General features: G+C 39.9%; 1 protein-coding gene and 1 pseudogene across 7 annotated transcripts in view; both read left to right on the top strand.

Annotated features, from left to right (window-relative positions):
- The window catches only part of LOC123478940 (WAS/WASL-interacting protein family member 1-like), a 79,461-nt gene that overhangs the window by 1,368 nt on the left and 59,367 nt on the right, over positions 1–18,726 (top strand). For 4 of the 7 annotated variants that reach the window (XR_011651250.1, XR_011651249.1, XR_011651248.1 and 1 more), the window contains exons 2-3: positions 3,615–3,723; positions 8,752–8,803. The exons of 2 other annotated variants lie outside the window; for them this stretch is intronic. The gene's annotated coding sequence lies outside the window, so the exon portion shown is untranslated. Of the gene's footprint in view, positions 1–3,614; positions 3,724–8,751; positions 8,804–17,030; positions 17,084–18,726 lie in introns of those variants that run through there. One more of the 7 variants, XR_008426803.1, reaches the window with a different exon arrangement.
- On the top strand, positions 4,750–5,598 carry LOC112298140 (sodium/potassium-transporting ATPase subunit beta-3 pseudogene; annotated as a pseudogene).

Genomic DNA, 18,726 nt, shown 5'->3' with positions numbered 1-18,726 from the left:
AATCAGCCTGCATGCTAGTGCTGAAACTGGGGGATCCAGTTGGGGGGAAAAAACTAAAATCTACTGGCATCAAAATATCCTTTCCATAAAATGTAGAGAAGTAGAAAAGAATGAAACTATTGAATACGCATTAAACCATACCGTCATGCAGTAAAGAGATTGTCAAGACAAGAAATCTCACTTGGTGAGGAGGATGGATTTTTTTCCTACTTCCACAGAAAGCTACTGAGAGTTTAAGTGTTTTATTGACTTACTGTATTTTGGGATGTTTACTCTGGCTGATGTGTTAAACTGTTAGCATACACCAGAGGCAAGGGTGAAGGCAAAGCAATTAGATTGCTGGAGTAAGTAGTCTGAGAGGTACAAGTGGTTTTGACTAGCGTTTTTGCCAAGGAGATGGTGAAAAGGAGTCAGATTTAGTAAGATATTTGGGTGACAGAGCCAGAAATACTTGGTAGTAGATTGGATGTAGGTGGGAAAGGAAACAAAAAAAAAGGAATTGGAAACTCCCATATATTTGGTGTGAGCAAACCAGGTAAAAAGGAAGAAAAAGGTGAAAAGGTTTGAGAGGGAAAATCAGGAGTTGTGTTTTGGACATGTTATATTGCAGATGCTTGTTAGGTATCCCAGGAGACAGTTATGTGCAGAACTAAAGCAAATGGGAGAGGACTGGGCTAGAAATAAAGATTTGAGAGTTAGCAGCATTCCACTTAAAGAGTGTAGAGAGAGCCAAAAAATTTAAAAAGAGCCCTAGGATCCTCCAAGTCTCAGGGAACTGGTAGAGAAAAAGGAGCTGCCTATGAAGTGGAAGGAAAACCAATAGACTGTGGTGTCCCAGAGAGTGTTTCAAAAAGAATGAAAGTGGTCAGCTGTGTTAAATGATGCTGAGAAATTGAAAAAGATAAGAATGAAGAAATGACATTGGATTTGGCAAGATGAAGGTGATTAATGACCATAATAAGAGGCATGTCAGTGGAATGGTGGGGAGGAAGCTTAAAAGAAGGAGGTTGAGACAAGAATGATGGAAACCATGAGTCTTGATAACACTTCAAAGAATGTTAAAGGAAAGAAATGGGGCAATAGCTTGAGGGAGACGTGGAGTTAGTTATATTAGGCTAAGGGCTATCACAGACAACTGCAATGTCAACAGGTTAACATAATTAAAGTTTATTTATCATTTGAGTTGCAGTCCAGTATAAGTTGAGTGGCTTTCTTCCAAGAATAACCCAGGGACCCAGGTTCCTATAATTTTGCGGCACCAACATGTAGCCATCAGTCACCTTGGAAAAGGAAAGTGAGTAGAGAATCACGAATGGGAGATTTTTATGGTCTAGGCCTAAAAGTGGAATACTTTACTTCTGGTCAAAATCTACTTTCCATACGGCCTCCACAAGGGGGCTGAAAAATATAACTTGAGAAATGTAATTTAGCTGTGTGCTAAGGAAGAAGAGAAAAAAAAATGTGTATCAGTGAGCATTAGCAGTCTCTGGCACTGAAGTTTTGTTTATAGAAGGTGCTATTAAGGCATATTTGTATAAAAATGAGACTCAATCATAAATGGATGATGATAGGAAGGGGGTAATGTGTGAGAAAGGGAGAAAGGATGAAATCTAGAGCACACGTTATGAGGCTGGCTGTAGATTGGAATGGGGACACTTCTATGGTTACAAGAAGGGGGACAGAGCAGTTGCAGAGAACCTGGTAGACCTGATGGTATGAAAATTAGGTAGTCAGTCAAATTGCCCCCCTTTTTTATAGTGAAGTATGATGTAAAGTTTAACTGAGAGTGGAGGGCAGGAAGGGACTAGAAGGTTCAAGGAAGAAGAGAAACTGAAAACGTGGTCTGGGAGAGTGGAACTTTATAAGGTATATCTGGCTGTACTGAATATCCATTTGAGATTTGTGGTCATAAATGTAATGTTAAATCAGTAAACAGTGTCTCTTATATTGTTTTTAACCCAGGAAATATCAATGGGTAATTTTATGAAAAAGACAAAGAACTAGGAAAATTTAAATCTGAATGAGAATATGAGGGAGAGATGCATAATACCTCTCAACCCACACACACTCCTTGAGTAATCTCATCCATTCTCATGATTTATCCATGGTCGCAGGACCATATATCCAGCCTACATCTTTCTCTGGGCTTCAGACCTACATATCCAATTATCTGTTAGACTCCTCCCTGGGGAAACTCATAGGCATCTCAAACTCAACCTACTCAACATCTCTCCCAAGTTTACTTTTACTCCCATACTCCTTATACCACTATCTACCCATAAATAGGTTAGAAAATTAGGAGCCATCTTTGATTCTCGCTCTCACCACCCCCACCAACCCTACAACATCCAGTCACCAAATCCTACTGGTTTTACTAATCAAATACGAATCCCTTTCTTTTCCATCTTGATTACCACTGTCCTTGTTCAAATCATCATCATATTTCACCTTAACTACTGAAACGGTCTCCTATTCTGTCTACATTTTTGTCCTCTTTGAAAGCCATTCAAACCTACTCAGACCCTTTGCTGATTGAGTCCTCTGTGTGAATGCACATCAGACCATACCGCTCTTGTGCTTTAAAACCATCCGTCAGCCTTAGATCCAAATCCTTGGACATGGCCAACAACTTCCTTCATAATCTGGCCTCTGCCTCTTTCTTCTGCCTCATCTTCTACTCTCCATGCCTTGCACTTTACACCTCATTAAACTGCTTCATAGCTTCTTGTATACCAGAAGCCATGCTGTTTCTTGTCTCTCTGCCCTTGTTCATGCTTTCCACTCTGCCTAGAATGCTTCTCTGCAGAGATATGCTGCTTAAGGATTGAAAGACTCAGTATTGCTAAAATATTAGTTCTCCCTAAATTAACCTATAGATTTAATGAATCCAAGTTGAAACCCCAGTATATTTTTTTTTGTTGGAATTGACAAGGTGATTCTTAAATGTATATAGAAATGCTAAGGTCCTAGAATAGCCAAACCAATATTAGCGAATAAAGCTGAAGAATGTACATTACCAGATTTCCAAATTATTTAAAAAGTATAGAAATTAAGGTAGTGTGATATTGGCACAAATTTAGACAAATAGGACAATGGGCTGAATGAGAAACCCCAGAATCAGACCATTGTTCATAGCAGTCACCTGTTTATAACAGTCTGCACTGCAGTTCTCTGGGGGAAAAGGAGGTCTTTTCATTAACGGGTACTGGGACATATTTGTCATCTATATGGAAAATAATAAAACTTGACCTTAACTTTATACCATACCCAAAATATTATTTAAAATAGACCATAGACATAAATGTTAAAAGTAAAATAATAAAACTTCTAGGAGAAAACAAACCTTCATAAACTTGGGATAGGCAAAGACTTCTTCAACATTACATAAACAACAAAAACAAAAGATAGATAAATTAGACTTAATTAAAATTAACTAAAAAATGCCACTAAGGAAATGAAAAGGCAAGCCACACACTGGAAGAAGATACTTGTAATACATACATCTGATAAAGAAGCCAGTGGCATCCATGAAGCTGTTCTGTGTAGATCTCAGTTCTAGAGAGGATCTAGCTCAGCTTTTGTTTTTTTTAAAGATTTTATTTACTTATTTTTAGAGTGAAGGGAAGGGAGAAGAAAGAAAGGGAGAGAAACATTGATGTGAGAAAGAAACTGATCAGTTGCATCTCCTATGCACACCGACCTGAGAAGGAACCGGGAACCCAGGTATGTGCTATTACTGGGAATCGAACTGGCAACCTTTCGCTTTGTGGGATGATGCCCAACCAACCCAGCCATGAGTCAGGGCTGCCGTAGCTTTTAAGCCAAGGCCAATTACGAGCACAATGGTAGTACAAGGGCTTGCTATCTCTGGTCAGTGCAGGACTTTTCTATGGGCAATATTTGTGTCAGAGATTCCCACTAGACTGGCTGAGACTCTCTCAGAGATGCACCCTATCTGACCCTGTTCCTGTTCAATTCTCCTTCTTTCCCCCTTTCTTTTCACAACTGTCAGACCTGCATCTGAAGACTTTCCCTGACTTTTCCTTCTTTTTCTCCCTTTTATTTTTCATAGGTGTATCCCCAATAAATCTCTTGCATTGCTCACTGCATATTAGCGTTGCTTCCCAGAGGACCCTATTGGTACTCATATCCATTCTACAAATCAGTAGGAATTCAAGACAGATAACCCAATATTTTAAGTGAGCAAAAGACTCAAACAAGCACTTTACAAAGGAGGAGAGCCAAATGACTAGTTAGCATATAAAATGGTGCTCAGCATCACTAGTCATCAAGGAAATGCATATAAAAACCACAGTGAAATATTGCTACACCTTCATCAGAATGTCTGTAGTTAAAAGGACCATTCCAAGTGTTGGTGAGGTTGTGGAACAGATTTTTTGTGGTAATATAAATTTGTACAACAACCTTGGAAAACTGGCAATATCAACTAAGCTTAAAATAAAAATATCCTATGATCCAGCGGTACAGATGCTCCTCCACTTATGATGATGAGTTTATGTCCCAATAGATCCATTTTAAGTTAAAAGTGCATTTAATACACCTAACCTCACAATCAGCTTGAGTGCGCACCACACGGCAATGAGGAGGTATCCTCAGCCATTCCACCTTCTGCTGCCTTCTCTGGGTTGTGCCGCTGGAGCCAGGGTGCGCCTCCAGGCTCCTCGGTGCCTATGTGATCCTGGCTGCCTCCACAAACGGCACCCCCATGCCTGCCATGGGTGCACACCCATGATGAGCAAAGACGAGAAGTCCTTCAACCAGAACCTGGCTGAGTGGAAGCTCTTCAGCTACAGCCAGACCACCAGAAGACTTCCTGGGACGCACTGCAAAGAGCTTGGTGGCGTTTGATCTTGCTGTTTTACCTAGTCTTTCATGGGTTCCTAGCTGCGCTCTTCGTATTCACGATGTGGGCTATGCTTCAGTCTCTGAATGATGAAGTTCCAAAATATCGTGACCAGATTTCTAGCCCAGGACTTAACCGTTTTTCCAAAATCAGTGTTGATATTGGAATATTCATTCAGTATGCCTGATCCAGAGTCAGTATCCCAGTAAAGGGTACTTTGAAGACCTTAATAAGTTTTGAAAGCATGTGCATTAGAAAAACAGAAGAATCTCACAGTCTGTCCTGATGGAGTTCTCTTTTGAACAGAAGCGTCCAGTTTTTGTTGCATGTCAGTTTCCTCTGGCCTTACATCAGATGTGCAGTGGTGTGGATGATCCGTCTTTGGCCACTCCAATGGACACCCTTGTATTCTTGTGAAAATTAACAGTATAATTGGATTAAAGCCTCAAGGAGAACCAAGGATAGAATGTTCTAGTATCCCTAAGGGTGAAAACACAACAACTCTATCAGCTTATCCTCCCAAGGGAAATACACACTTAAAATATTTTCCATATTATCAGAAAAACTGCTAGTGAACTATCGGCAGCCAATAGTTGCCATCTAACTCGGTTTTGGTGCTGGCAGTAACAGTGAAGTGCAAGATTGTTGGATCACCCAACCTGAAAAACTATGATGGTGACATGTTTTTAGCATGAGTTGTATTCAAAATCACAATACGTGAGTGTAGGAGTTAGAATATGTTCACAGAGTAAATGTTGTGTTGTCTGTCTTCATTTTGTATCAGCTGCACCTGACATTCTAGAATTATGAGACCACCTGAGAGAAGGGTGGGGAGGTACATGACACCGGGGTAACATTATAATATGCGTCCAGATCACAGTGCTCAATGTCCTCTGAAGTAACTGCCTATTGCCTCTGCTGCCCTTTGGAACCATTTTACAGTTGCCAGATGGGGACTGTGAACAGCTGATTCTGAACATGGGGGTCTTGTCCTTTTTTTAATGTATTTTAATTACCAAGTGTCTAAAGCTTAATGGGCTGTGCCATGTAAATATTTTATAGATTTAGTACTAACTGTCATATTTTGATACCAGCTAAGTTTTAGGGATAAAATGGTACCTGACCAACATGCAGTGACTTTATAGCTGCAAAAAAAAAATGTGGTGTATGGAGAAATTCTGTATGCGAAGAGGAAGAAAAGAAAAGTTGATTTGAAAGGTTGTCTTGGGGTTTTTGTAAAGTTATCTTTTACATGCTAAATTATTGTGTGGATTTTTTTATTATGAACACAAACTGTTTATTGTAAAACATGAAAAAGTAGTGATGGGACTAAATCTCTTATTAAAAAAAAAGTATTTTTAAAAAGGTATTTTAGACCATAGACTAAACAGCAGTTTTAGGTTACCCAGTATGAATAGGCACCTAATTTTTTTAAATGAAATTAAATTCCTAAGATTTAAATTTTATAATAGTTTGTGAAATATCTTGTTACTGCTTTTCTTTAGCAGACTGTGGACTCTATTAAAAAATATAAATTATGAACTATAAAAAAACATCTAACCTGCCAAACCTCATAACAACCTGACATGCCTTGACTGTTGTTGTCAGAGTACTCGTATTAGCCCATAGGTGGGCAAAGCCATCTCACTGCCACTGCCCAGCGTCACAGAAGAATATCATACTGCATATTGCTAGCCCAGGCAAAGATCACAGTTCAGAGAACAGTTTCTACCACATTTACATCACTTTTGCACCACTCTAATGCTGAAAAATCAGAAGTTGAATCATCATAAGTCAGGGACTGCCTGTACTACTCTTAGGTATATACCAAACAGAAATACATTATTTTTTTTAATATATTTATTGATTATGCTATTACAGTTGTCCCATTTCCCCCCCCCCACTCCACTCCATCCTGCCCACCCCCTCCCTCCCACATTCCCCCCCCTATAGTTCATGTCCATGGGTCATACTTACAAGTTCTTTGGCTTCTACATTTCCTACACTATTCTTACCCTCCCCCTGTCTATTTTCCACCTATCATTTATGCTACTTATTCTCTGTACCTTTTCCCCCCTCTCCCCCTCCCACTCCCCTGTTGATAACCCTCCATGTGATCTCCATTTCTGTGGTTCTGTTCCTGTTCTAGTTGTTTGCTTAGTTTGCTTTTGTTTTTGTTTTAGGTGTGGTTGTTAATAACTGTGAGTTTGCTGTCATTTTTACTGTTCATATTTTTTATCTTTTTTTTCTTAGGTAACTCCCTTTAACATTTCATATAATAAGGGCTTGGTGATGATGAACTCCTTTAACTTGACCTTATCTGAGAAGCACTTTATCTTCCCTTCCATTCTAAATGATAGCTTTGCTGGATAGAGCAATCTTGGATGTAGGTCCTTGTCTTTCATGACTTGGAATACTTCTTGTCAGCCCCTTCTTGCCTGTAAGGTCTCTTTGGAGAAATCAGCTGACAGTCTTATGGGAACTCCTTTGTAGGTAACTGTGTTCTTTTCTCTTGCTGCTTCTAAGATTCTCTCCTTTTCTTTAATCTTGGGTAATGTAATTATGATGTGCCTTGGTGTGTTCCTTCTTGTGTCCAACTTCTTTGGGACTCTCTGAGCTTCCTGGACTTCCTGGAAGTCTATTTCCTTTGCCAGACTGGGGAAGTTCTCCTTCATTATTTGTTCAAATAAGTTTTCAATTTTTTGTTCTTCCTCTTCTCCTTCTGGCACCCCTATAATTTGGATGTTGGAACATTTCAAGATGTCCTGGAGGTTCCTAAGCCTCTCCTCATTTTTCTGAATTCTTGTTTCTTCATTCTTTTCTGGTTGGATGTTTCTTTCTTCCTTCTGGTCCACACCGTTGATTTGAGTCCCAGTTTCCTTCGCATCACTATTGGTTCCCTGTACATTTTCCTTTGTCTCTCTTAGCATAGCCTTCATTTTTTCAACCAATTCTGTGAGCTTCTTGATTACCAGTGTTTTGAAGTGTGCATCTGATAGGTTGGCTATCTGTTCGCTGCTTAGTTGAATTATTTCTGGAGCTTTGAAGTGTTCTGTCATTTGGGCCATTTTTTTTTGTCTTGGTGCTTCTGTTACTTAAAGGGGCGGGGCCTTAGGTGCTCCCCAGGGCGGGGTAACACTGGTTGCTTCTCTGTGACGCTGTACGTGGGGGAGGGGCCAAGAGGGAGCAATGGTCCCCGCTCCACTCTCCAGCGGATTTTAGTCACTCCCTGTGCTACCCACAATCAAACTGGGCCCCTCTGGTGCTGGTTCCTGAGTGGGTGGGCTTGTGCACACCCTAGTCCCCTGTGGGTCTCTCCAAGGACCTCTCCTGTGAGGCTGGGAGTTTCTCCTGCTGCCACCCCAACCCCCACGGGCGTTTTCAGTCAGAGGTTAGAGGCTTTATTTCATCGAGCCCTGGGTTACATGGTCTGCTTCGCTCCCCGCCGTTTGTCCAGTTTATCTGTGCGCGAATGTGGGGCCGCAGGATGCTACCCGCCGCTCTGCCTGCCCCGCTCTCCGCCACTGTGAGTCTGGCCTTCTCGGTTTATCTGTGCGCGAATGTAGGGCTGCAGGGTCTGCTAGTGGTCAGACTGCCTGCCCCGTTCGTCCCACACTCTGCCAGCCTCGGTCCGCCAAGGCAACGCGAGTCCTCTCCGCCCCGGTGCCCGTCTCTGCCCCTTCTACTGGTCTGGATGAATGCTTATTTTTTATCTCCTTGGTGTCGGACTTCCTTGCCGTTAGATTTTCTGTCAGTTCTGGTTGTGCGAGGAGGCGCAGTGTGTCTACCTACGCCGCCATCTTGGTTCTTATCCAGAAATACATTCTTTTATCTACCGAGAGATGGACAAGAATGTTTAAGTCACCTTTATTCGTATTATTCAACAGGAAGAAAACAACTCAGATGTTCATCAACAGCAGAATGGGTACATAAACTGTGGTGAGTTCATACTAGATTTCTCCCCGATTATTAAAAAGAAAGTACTATTGCCACACAGCAATATGGGTAAGTTTTATAAGCATAAGTGTAAAAGCCATACACAAAAGAGTATATACTATGTGAATCAATTTATATCAAGTTCAAAAAACAGTTAAAACTAATTGTGATGGAGAGCAGAATGTTGAGTAACTTCGGGGATGGATATTGATAAGAAGTGGCCCAAAGGAGACTTCTCAGTTGCTAGAAACATTTTATGTCTTGATCTGGGTTGAGGGTGGGTGACAAAGACTTTTCTTCTTGACTGAACTCTGCTCAGGCTCCTCTGAGCCGCCTCTCAACTAGGCCTCCAGCTAGGCCTATAACAACTGCTGATTCAGCATATATTACTTTGCCCTCTACGCTAACAGACTTGAATAAATGCTAGCTAAAGTTCCTAACAGCTGAAGGCCACATCCCTAGGATGATGACTTTAGCCCCCTTAGATTGTTGCTTGGGAAAGCTCCTGGCTGGCAAAAGAATTTGCTGTTTATTCCAGCCAACACCTAACAGCAAGACCCCCGTCTCCCAGTCTCAGTGAGAAGGTAGGAGCCTAACTTCAGTGAATGCCAGTTAACAAATGCAGGTGGCCTAATGACATAGGCTGAGTGCCCCTTTCTACTTTTTGTAAATTTCCAGTTCCCTGGCTGCCCCTTCCCTATTCCCTCTTCCCTTGAAAACACTGGGTCACCCCTGCACAAATAGAAGTTGTGTTCAGTTCACACTATGCTCTCTTCCCTATTTCAATAGTTACTGAGTAGAGTCTGTCTTTACTACTTTAACTAATGTCCAACTTTATCTTTGACATGTGCTACATATATTGAATATTTAAAAATTGAGCTATATTGGTGTATAAAGACTTGTACATTTTGTATATGTTATAACTCAATTTTAAAAAATATTTGAAAAGAGCCCTGGCCAGCTGGCTCATTTCGTTGGAGCATCCGTTCACCAAATTTGCAGGTTTGATCCCCACTCAGGGCACATACCTACGTTGCCGGTAGGATCCCTGGTTGAGGTGCAAACAAGAGGCAACCAATTGGTGTTTCTCGTACATGTCAATGTTTCTCTTCCCCTCTCTTAAATCAGTAAACATATCCTTAGGTAAGGATTAAAATATATATACATATATACTTGAAAAGATCTTTGATGAACTTCCTCCCTAAGGGCCAAACAACCTGCATAGCCTTACTTACCTTGAGACCCTGCTCACCAACTCCCTCCTCTCCGCAGCCTAACACACACTTCTTCACTTGGTTCATCTCTACTCATCTTGCAAGACTTGACTAACAGGAAGGCTCTATAGATTCCCCTAGCCCACAGGTGGCAAACACAAGGCCCTCAGACCCAATCCGGCTGGGTACCTTGTTTCTATCCGGCAGCAGCCCCGAGCTCTCGAGCTCTCACTGAACTGTTAAGGAGTAGTTACACTTACACAGTCCTAAAATTACATTGTGCCCTTTGAAGGCAACTGCGAGGCTGATGTGGCCCCCGTTGAAAATGAGTTTGACACCCCTGCCCTAGCCAAATAGGCTGTTGCTTCTCTGTTGTTGGTTACCAACTTGTAGAGTTCCCCACCCCCAGGTGAAATTCAAAACTAGCCCCTGTACACAGAGGGCAAGGAGAGACTTAAGAAAGAGACAGACCACTCCAGATTGGTAGGTGGCAGGTGTAATAAGAGAGAATTTACCAGGTTTGTTTTGGGCAGCCACAAGACAAGTAGATCTCTGCACCCACCCATCAGCATACTGAAGCATTCTTTGAGAATGGCTGCAATACTCAAAGAAGGAAGTGATACTTAAGGAGGGTGGGTACCATCTGAGTATGTGGAGAGAAAGAAAGAAAACCTGAGTGTGGGAAAGAGTGGGGCAGTTGAAGCAGAGGACGTGTGAGGCAGAAAGTGCTAACTGACGTTTTTTGCTGTATTAATTATGGCTTGATAAATAGTTGCTCAACTGCGCTGTATCTCCCATCTTCCCTTGAGTAGAGATATGTGCCCATGCATTCCGAGGCAGAGACTTTTCAGGCAGTGAGCCTGCTTCTTTGTTTGCCCACCCTAGGGCTAAAAAGGTGTCCTGTGATGCCTGTTCCACTGAATTTTTGAGGACTGTGTCCTAGAGGTTATGATTGAGAAACAAGATGGAAGGAACCTGTGTGATTGCATGGAGCATCCTGGAACTCAATATGGAATTACACTGCATTTAGTTCTCTTTGTGATAGCATTGTATTAACTAATATGAGTATATACTAGGAAATAGAGAGAAATGAGCTACAATCTGGTAATGGATGGGTGAGAATGCTTGGAGGAGTAGTTTAGTTTCATCTCACAGGCAATGGAGAAATAAGGAGAGTTCTATGAGGGAGGCAAGTGTTTCCAGAAAATCAGATTAGTAGCATAAAAAGCCTCCATTAAGAGATTATTGCAGGGAAACAGATATGATCCTGAAACAAACCCAGATATTGAATACGGAGATGAGGAGGAAGGGAAACAAGATATATTATAAAGAGAAGTTAAAGGCCTTGGTGACCAACTGGATATAGAGAATTAAGGAGAAGCAGGAGTTAAAGAAAGGTCCCAGATAGAAATCTGGGTGAGAAATATAATTTGGAAAACTGCTGATACAGCAGGAATTGCTGTCAGAAAAATGGAAATATATGGATTAAATTTAAAAATTCATAAATAGCTTGGAGTGTGACAGCACACCCAGATCCTGCCATCATCAGTTTTGCCTGTTCTCCTTCCTGTCCAACACCAGTCCATGTGCCACTGCTTTTAAGCACACTTTAGGGGAAAGGGACAGTCCCTAATGTAAGAACTGCAGCTATGAGGAAACCTGCCCTACTCACCTATTTTCATTTAAGGAACTGAAACATTAGGTTTGTGAACACCCAGAGAAATGAAATCTTAGTACATGAAAACTCTAAAAAGCAGTCATCAAACATTAATCCTTAAAATGCCTCTTTCTTTTTAATCTTTATGTTTGTTTATTGCATTAAGTCCTATAATACTATATATGCTAGTTTTGTGTGTGTAACACTGCCTGGAAGTATGACACAGTGTACTAACTTGGTTTCTGTAACAGTAATAGCTGACATTTCACACACATGAGATCCAACAATTACTAGTACAGATTTAGAATTAGCATTTTTGAGAACTGGTGATAAAGTCATCATAACCTTAAAGTCATACGATGTTTCTGATATGCCTCAACAGAGAAGAGTCAGCTTTAAGGTTTGAAGGAACCCTAAGGATCATTTACTCCACACTTTCATTTTACATGTGAAGAAATGAAGGCACAGAAAATTTAAGTACTTTGCCCATATTCCTGCAGCTAGTTAGTTGCTGAGCTGGAACTTGAAACTAGACGTCCAGACTCTTAGTTCTCTTTTTCCCCTATACCACATTACTTTTCCAAATATGACCTAAGACATAAAGCAGTATAAAAATATTCATTGGCTTACTAACAGTCACAGTCAAGCTAATAAATATGCTAATATCTGGAGTGCTTAGCATTCACAGGCTCTGTGTCTTTTAAGGTCTTTTCTCCAAAACCCTCAATTCAACATCTCTGTGGTAAAAGTAAAGATCAGTTCTTCAATTTTTTTTAATTAAAGGCATTGTCTGTGTCTTATTCATCATTTTTTTCCTATAATGCTTAATACACTGCCCTGAGTATTGTAGATACTTTGTAAGCACCTGAAGGAATATAAATTGTTATACATTGAATCACTCTAGTATTGATATGAGTGACAATATATGACCATTGGGCACTTGATGCTACTACTGTTGTAAAAAAGAAGCATAAGGTTTAACACCTCCCTCCCTGTCCAAAGAGGTAGTAACTGTGCCTGTACAGAACCATAATATGATTATGTTAAGATAAATACCAAAATCATGAATTTAATAGCATAAAAGACAGCTGAGCCAACCAGTTAACAAATTCTTTAATAATATTCAAAATCCTTAATTTTCTTTGCTAAAATTTTTATTTTAAAAGCATAACATCAAAAATATACATGTAAAGAAAGATTGGAGAAAAGGAGAAAAATGACCTATAATTCTGCCTCACTAATACAAATGTCACCTATGTGGATGTGTGGATGTGTTCCCTTCCAGAGCTTTTACATATGCAGATTTGATTTATTTATCCTGCTATTACTTGATCATGGTAAAAAATTGAAGCAGAGCCCTGACTGGTGTGGCTCAGTTGGTTGGGTGTCCTTCCGCAAAGTGAAGGGTCACCAAATTGCATTTCTGGTCAGGACACATGCTTACATTGCAGGTTCATTCCCCAGCTGGGGTGCATGCAAGAGCAACCAATTGATGTTTTTCTCTTACATCAATGTTTCTCTCCCTCTCATTCTCCCTCCCTCCCCTCTCTAAAAATAAATTTAAAAAATCTCCTAAAATATTGAAGCAGAAAAAACGAGACTCAATTAAAATGACATCATCCTCAATCCTGAGTAAAAAAATATCCAAGAACATTGGTTTGGAGTATATCCTCACATCACTTTTATCAAATATTTTATGTAGCTGCAAGGGTGAATACGATATATACTATACGTAAAATGTGGTAGCCTGTTTTTTTTTTTTTCCATTGGGTATTATGCTATTCACATTTTCCTGTGTTGCTACATAGTTTTTATACTAAGCTCTTTAAGGAAGTTGGCTAGAGAATGGATGTCCTAAGAAACTGGGAATAGTTCCAAGGTTTGTAGGTTTTAGTGAAGTTTAACCACAGATTGTGATAGCATAATCAATAAAATATAATTAAAAAATAAACTAAAAAACAGATTGTGTATAATCGTGGTGTGAGAAGGTTGGAAAACTAGGGACTTATGAGCAGAAGGTTGTGCTTCCTAAATTACTGCATAAGAAAGAAAAGCTTATTTAATCAACAGCTGAGACTGAGGACAAGCACAATGTCTATTTAATAATCCAATCTAAATGTTTCATCTAATATTTATAAAAAGCTATCAGAAACTCTAATGAAGTTCAAAATATATTAAACCTAATATTAGATATTCCAGATGGAATGTTTTCACTTTCATAGTAAACATGCAATTTATTTTCATTTAGTGTTTATTAAAAGTGATAGATTAATACTACAAATCATAAAATTATACTTTCATATTCCTGGGTATATTTTTAATATTTGTTTTTGCCTTAGACTTTTGTTATGACCTTAATGACATCACTTCTCTAAGTGGTTATAAATGAAACTTAAACTTAAGAAATGTTAAATTAGTCAGTGATTAAATACTTGCCACATGCTAAACACTGTGTTAGGCACTAGCAACACAAAGGTAAAATTATGTCCCAGCTTCAAGGACTGTACAGGATCTGCCATTCTAATACAAGGTAGGTAGTGCTGACATGGTAAGGAGAGGATGCAATGGGTCATGGAATCTTCTCTCCTGCTTTGCTGGCCCCAGGAGACCCCCCTTCTGTCCAACACTATATCACACTTTGTCACCCAGGCTTCAGAAAGGACCACTTGTGCCCAAAGTGTCCCAGAATCTGTCAGGAATACTGTTCCTTTATCTTTTGGCTCTAACCCCTTTTTCCACCATCATCGGGTTGATGACAGCAACAGATGACCATGCCATGTCCGCTACTGTCACTGCTTTCACATCTGTCTCTTGAATCCCCTTGCACCTGAACTCTTTCATACTTCTGCAGCCACAAAACAAATTTTACATGTTGGAGGAAGTGGACAGTGAAAGTGGCATCTAATTCCATTTTTAGCATTTGAGCTCCAGTGAGAATACCCTGATAATTCGTGAGAGAAAGTTTATCCTCTCAATAATGTGGAAGATGGATTGGGGAAAGTGCAAGACTAGAGACAGTGACTTGTAGGGAAAATAATCATAATAATGGAGAGGAGAGAAGGTAAGTGCTTGAATGAAGCCAGTGGCTTTGGGGAATTGATATTTGTCAGACACAGGTAAAGAGAACTGCCAATTTTCTGCTTTAAGCAACTATATTAATTGGGGGTGTCATTCAGTGAGGTAGAAACTCCAGGGGAGGGGAAGTTAACCCTCTGTACTGGAGTAAGTCCAAATATTAAAAGCCTCCCTGTCTATCATACTCTCTCCCCTTCCTCTTCAATATAGAATGTTGATTTTGTTTCGGTAGTCTACCCTGATACAAATGCCAAGTGTATCTTTAGGTCAATCGTGGTAACCCCATTCCTGAGCCAGAGAATGGTTTAGGAATGGGCAAGTGATATACTTGTGGCCAATGTAACAGGAGGGGAAATTTGCTGGGGAGAGTCTGAAATAAATTTCTCCTCATTCATAAAAAGAGACACCCAGGAGTTCACTGGACTTTGTTGTGTCTGCATGTGACAAGAAAACTACAGAAGCCACTTTAAGACCATGAGTTAAAAATGAAGCCAATATGCTAAAGATATTAGCAGAAAAAAGATTTAGAAAAACTCTTTTGAGTTTTTGATGACATGATTAGTTGCCAAGTTGGAACCATCTCACCTCAGATTCCTTGTTATATGAAATAATAAATATTCTCTTATAGTTTAAGCCAGTTGAGTTGAGGTTCCTGTTATTTGCAGCCCAAAACATTTTAAGAGATATAGAACTGTCCCTAAAAGAGAATGCTAGCTAGGTTTGTAATCACTTGGAAATAATATGGTTGGGGCTTTATCCTCAGTTAGTCCAACCAATGAACTGCTCAGAGCAGTTCACCACTGAGAAGGTGAACTGACTCTGAGATCTGAGCTCTTGGAAAATGGTCTCTACTAAAATGTATTTTTCCTTAAAGTAGGTGTTTAATTCTATTAATTTTAAGTTAAGACAGTATTTCAATTTTCACTTCCTGTATTATAGTTACTCTATGCATACTGTTGCTCAAGACCACTGGCAGATTTAGAAATAGAACACAGTGCCTAGGCCAAAATGGAAGTTTACAGCTTTGACAAATCTTTTGACGAGAGTACAGGAAATAAAAGTCAACCAAACAGGAAGTAGACAGAGTAGAACAAAACAGCCGGAAATATTTGGGCCTGGTGCAAGAATTAATCTATTTACAGAATACATAAGTACCAAGCAAAATATTCAGAACCAAAATCTTTAATTTGTAAACATTTTAAGGGGATCAGGAAAGGGGGGGGAGCACAAAGAAGTAAAGGGAAAAGAGAAATAATGTCTCTTAAGGAAGTAATTATTGCATAAACCAAAGAATGTCTTCTGCATAGATAATGGCAGTTTAAAAATCTTTCTGCAAATTCCTTGGCCCTCTTCCCATGAAGAGGTGAATTCTGTGGCCTCTCTCTTTGAATCTGGGCCAAACCCTAGGGACTGGTTGACCAGTAAAGTATGGCAGAGTGATATTACATGACAGTCCAGGCTAGGTCAGAAAAGGTGGTGCAGGTTCTACCTGGTTTGCTGGATCCTGCATTAGCACCATTGGTCACTGTGTAAGAAGCATTACCACCCTAAGACCACAAGCTACCCCATGGGGACAGGCCACATGGAGAGGGCCCCTGACATGGAGAAACAGATGTCCAGCCACCCCAAGCTCTCCTGATGCCCACTCTGCCAGCTCCTGCCACCGGCTGCAACCACATGAGGAATCCGAAGGCAGAACTACCTAGTGGAGCTCTTCCTGGGTTCCTGACCCACTGAAATCACAGGAGATAATAAATTGATTGTTATTTGTTTTAAGCCAGTGAGCTTGGGGGTGATTTGTTTTGCAGCAATAGATAACCGGAACAATAGAGGTGATTTAAATGCTACGGCAAAAGCCCTAAGGCCCACTAGAAGTCATTATAGCTAATTACTATGACAAGCAAGGTGAAGTGGTGATTTCCAGTCAGAGCACCTATTACCAATAATAAAAGCAAATAATTGGTGAGGCCAAGGAAGATTTTTAAAAAGTCTTGATTCTGAAAGAATTTTAGTTAATATGAAATATTTAACTATGATGCCATATTTCTCAAGGGCAGTTTTTATAAGTAATTTTCTTTTATCACTTTTTATTCCTACGTTAGAGATTCATATTACCAACAAACTCTGACAGATTTTTGGGCTGATTCCTCACATGTCGCAATGCAAAAAGTGCAGGCTGGGAGGTTTAGGATCCCTGCGCACTGGGTGACTGTTTACCGACCTCCGAACAGTCAATGATGTAACATTTCTGTAAGGGAAAGTCCAGGACATGTTTAGTTGATGTAGGACCTGTAGCCAGCGGGCCATAGCTGCGGGCTAAACTTCATGATGGGAAATGTAAGTCAGAGACGTCTAAGCCTTCTATGGCTCACACTTTAGGTATTCTTCTTGTTCTTGTTGTAAAATATTGAAGGAAAATGAATAAAAATTCAGATCAAGGAAACCAAATGTAGAAAAGTAACAGGGAACATGTACAGTTGACCCTTGGACAACGTGGGTTTGAACTGCACGGGTCCACATATGCATGGATTTGTTTCAGTAAAAACTGTACCTGTACTTTCTCTTCCTCATGGTTTTCTTAACATTTTCTTTTCTCTAGCTTACTTCATTATAAGAAAACAGTATATAATACATACAACATACAAAATATGTGTTAATTGACTTCATGTTATCGACAAGGCTTCTGGTCAACAGTAAGCTATTAGTAGTTAAGTTTTGGGGGAATCAAAAGTTATACATGTATTTTCAACTGCATCCCTAAAGCCCTGTTCAAGGGTCAGTCAGCTGTATAGGAAAATGTCCAGAACAGGCAATTTCATAGAGAGAAAGTAGATTAATGGTTGATTAGGGCTAGAGGGTGTGGGGCTGGAGGAACATGGGCACCGATTGCTAATGAGTAGAATGAGTATGAAATCTTTTTATGGGATGTTGAAAATGATCTAAAATTGATTGTGATGATGATTGCAAAATTCTTAATATACTAAAAAATTATACATTTTAAATGAATAAACTATATGGTGTGTGCATTACTGGTATATCTCAATAAAGCTATTATTTAAAAGAAGAATAAGGGGAAATATTTATGTAAAATGAAAATACATAAAAATCAAGTCTCTTTATCATAATTTAAATGTTTTCACTGATGCTTAGCAATTCCCTTGGCTAAAGGAGAAAATGACACTGAGGTTCCTTTGGGGCAGAGTTTAACAAACTTTTTCTGTAAAAGGCCAGATAGAAAATATTTTAGGCTATGCAGGGCAAGTAGCAAAATTATGGATATTATGTAGGTACTCATAACAAGAAAAAACAAATTTCTGCACATTTTAAATGATGAAACTTAAAATACAATATAATAATAATTGAATATAATTAGAAGAATGCAATTCTTTTTTTGGGAGCTGACATTTCACTTAATTGAGTTTCAAAATTAATGTTCTGTATTCTCAAATTGATTTCAAAGTTCTTCTGAAAAAAAGTGCATAGTTTGTGGGCCATAGAAAAACAGGCAGTGGGCTGGATGTGGGCCATGGCCATAGTTTGCCAGCCCCTGTTGTAGAGGACTAAATTCCGATGTGCTGCTTTATTAGTTTCTTAGGGCTTCTGTAACAAAATGCCACAAACTGGGTAGCTTATGTATTATCTCACAGTTCTAGAGGCCAGAAACCTGAAGTCAAGATTCTGCTGGGCAATGCTCCTTCTAAAGGTTCTGCGAGTGGATACTTTTGCCTCTTCTAGCTTTGGTAGCCCTAGGTGTTCCTTGGCTTGTGGCAGTATAACTCTAATTTCTGCCTCTGTCTTCTTGTGGCTGTCTTCCCTCTGTATATGTCTGTGTTTCTTCTCCTCTTAAGGACACCAGTCTTACCCTAATTCAGTGGCAATGGACTTGGGCAGAGAGGCCTGGGGGATCCTTGGGCCAAAGCTATCCTCCTTACTATACAATCTTAGGGAGGTGATGCTATTGACGGCCACCAGATTTAGCT

This window comes from Desmodus rotundus, chromosome 5 (assembly GCF_022682495.2).
Source record: "Desmodus rotundus isolate HL8 chromosome 5, HLdesRot8A.1, whole genome shotgun sequence".
NCBI lineage: Eukaryota > Metazoa > Chordata > Mammalia > Chiroptera > Phyllostomidae > Desmodus > Desmodus rotundus.
Note: the sequence above shows the minus strand (reverse complement) of the source record. Positions and strands in the feature narration are given on the sequence as shown.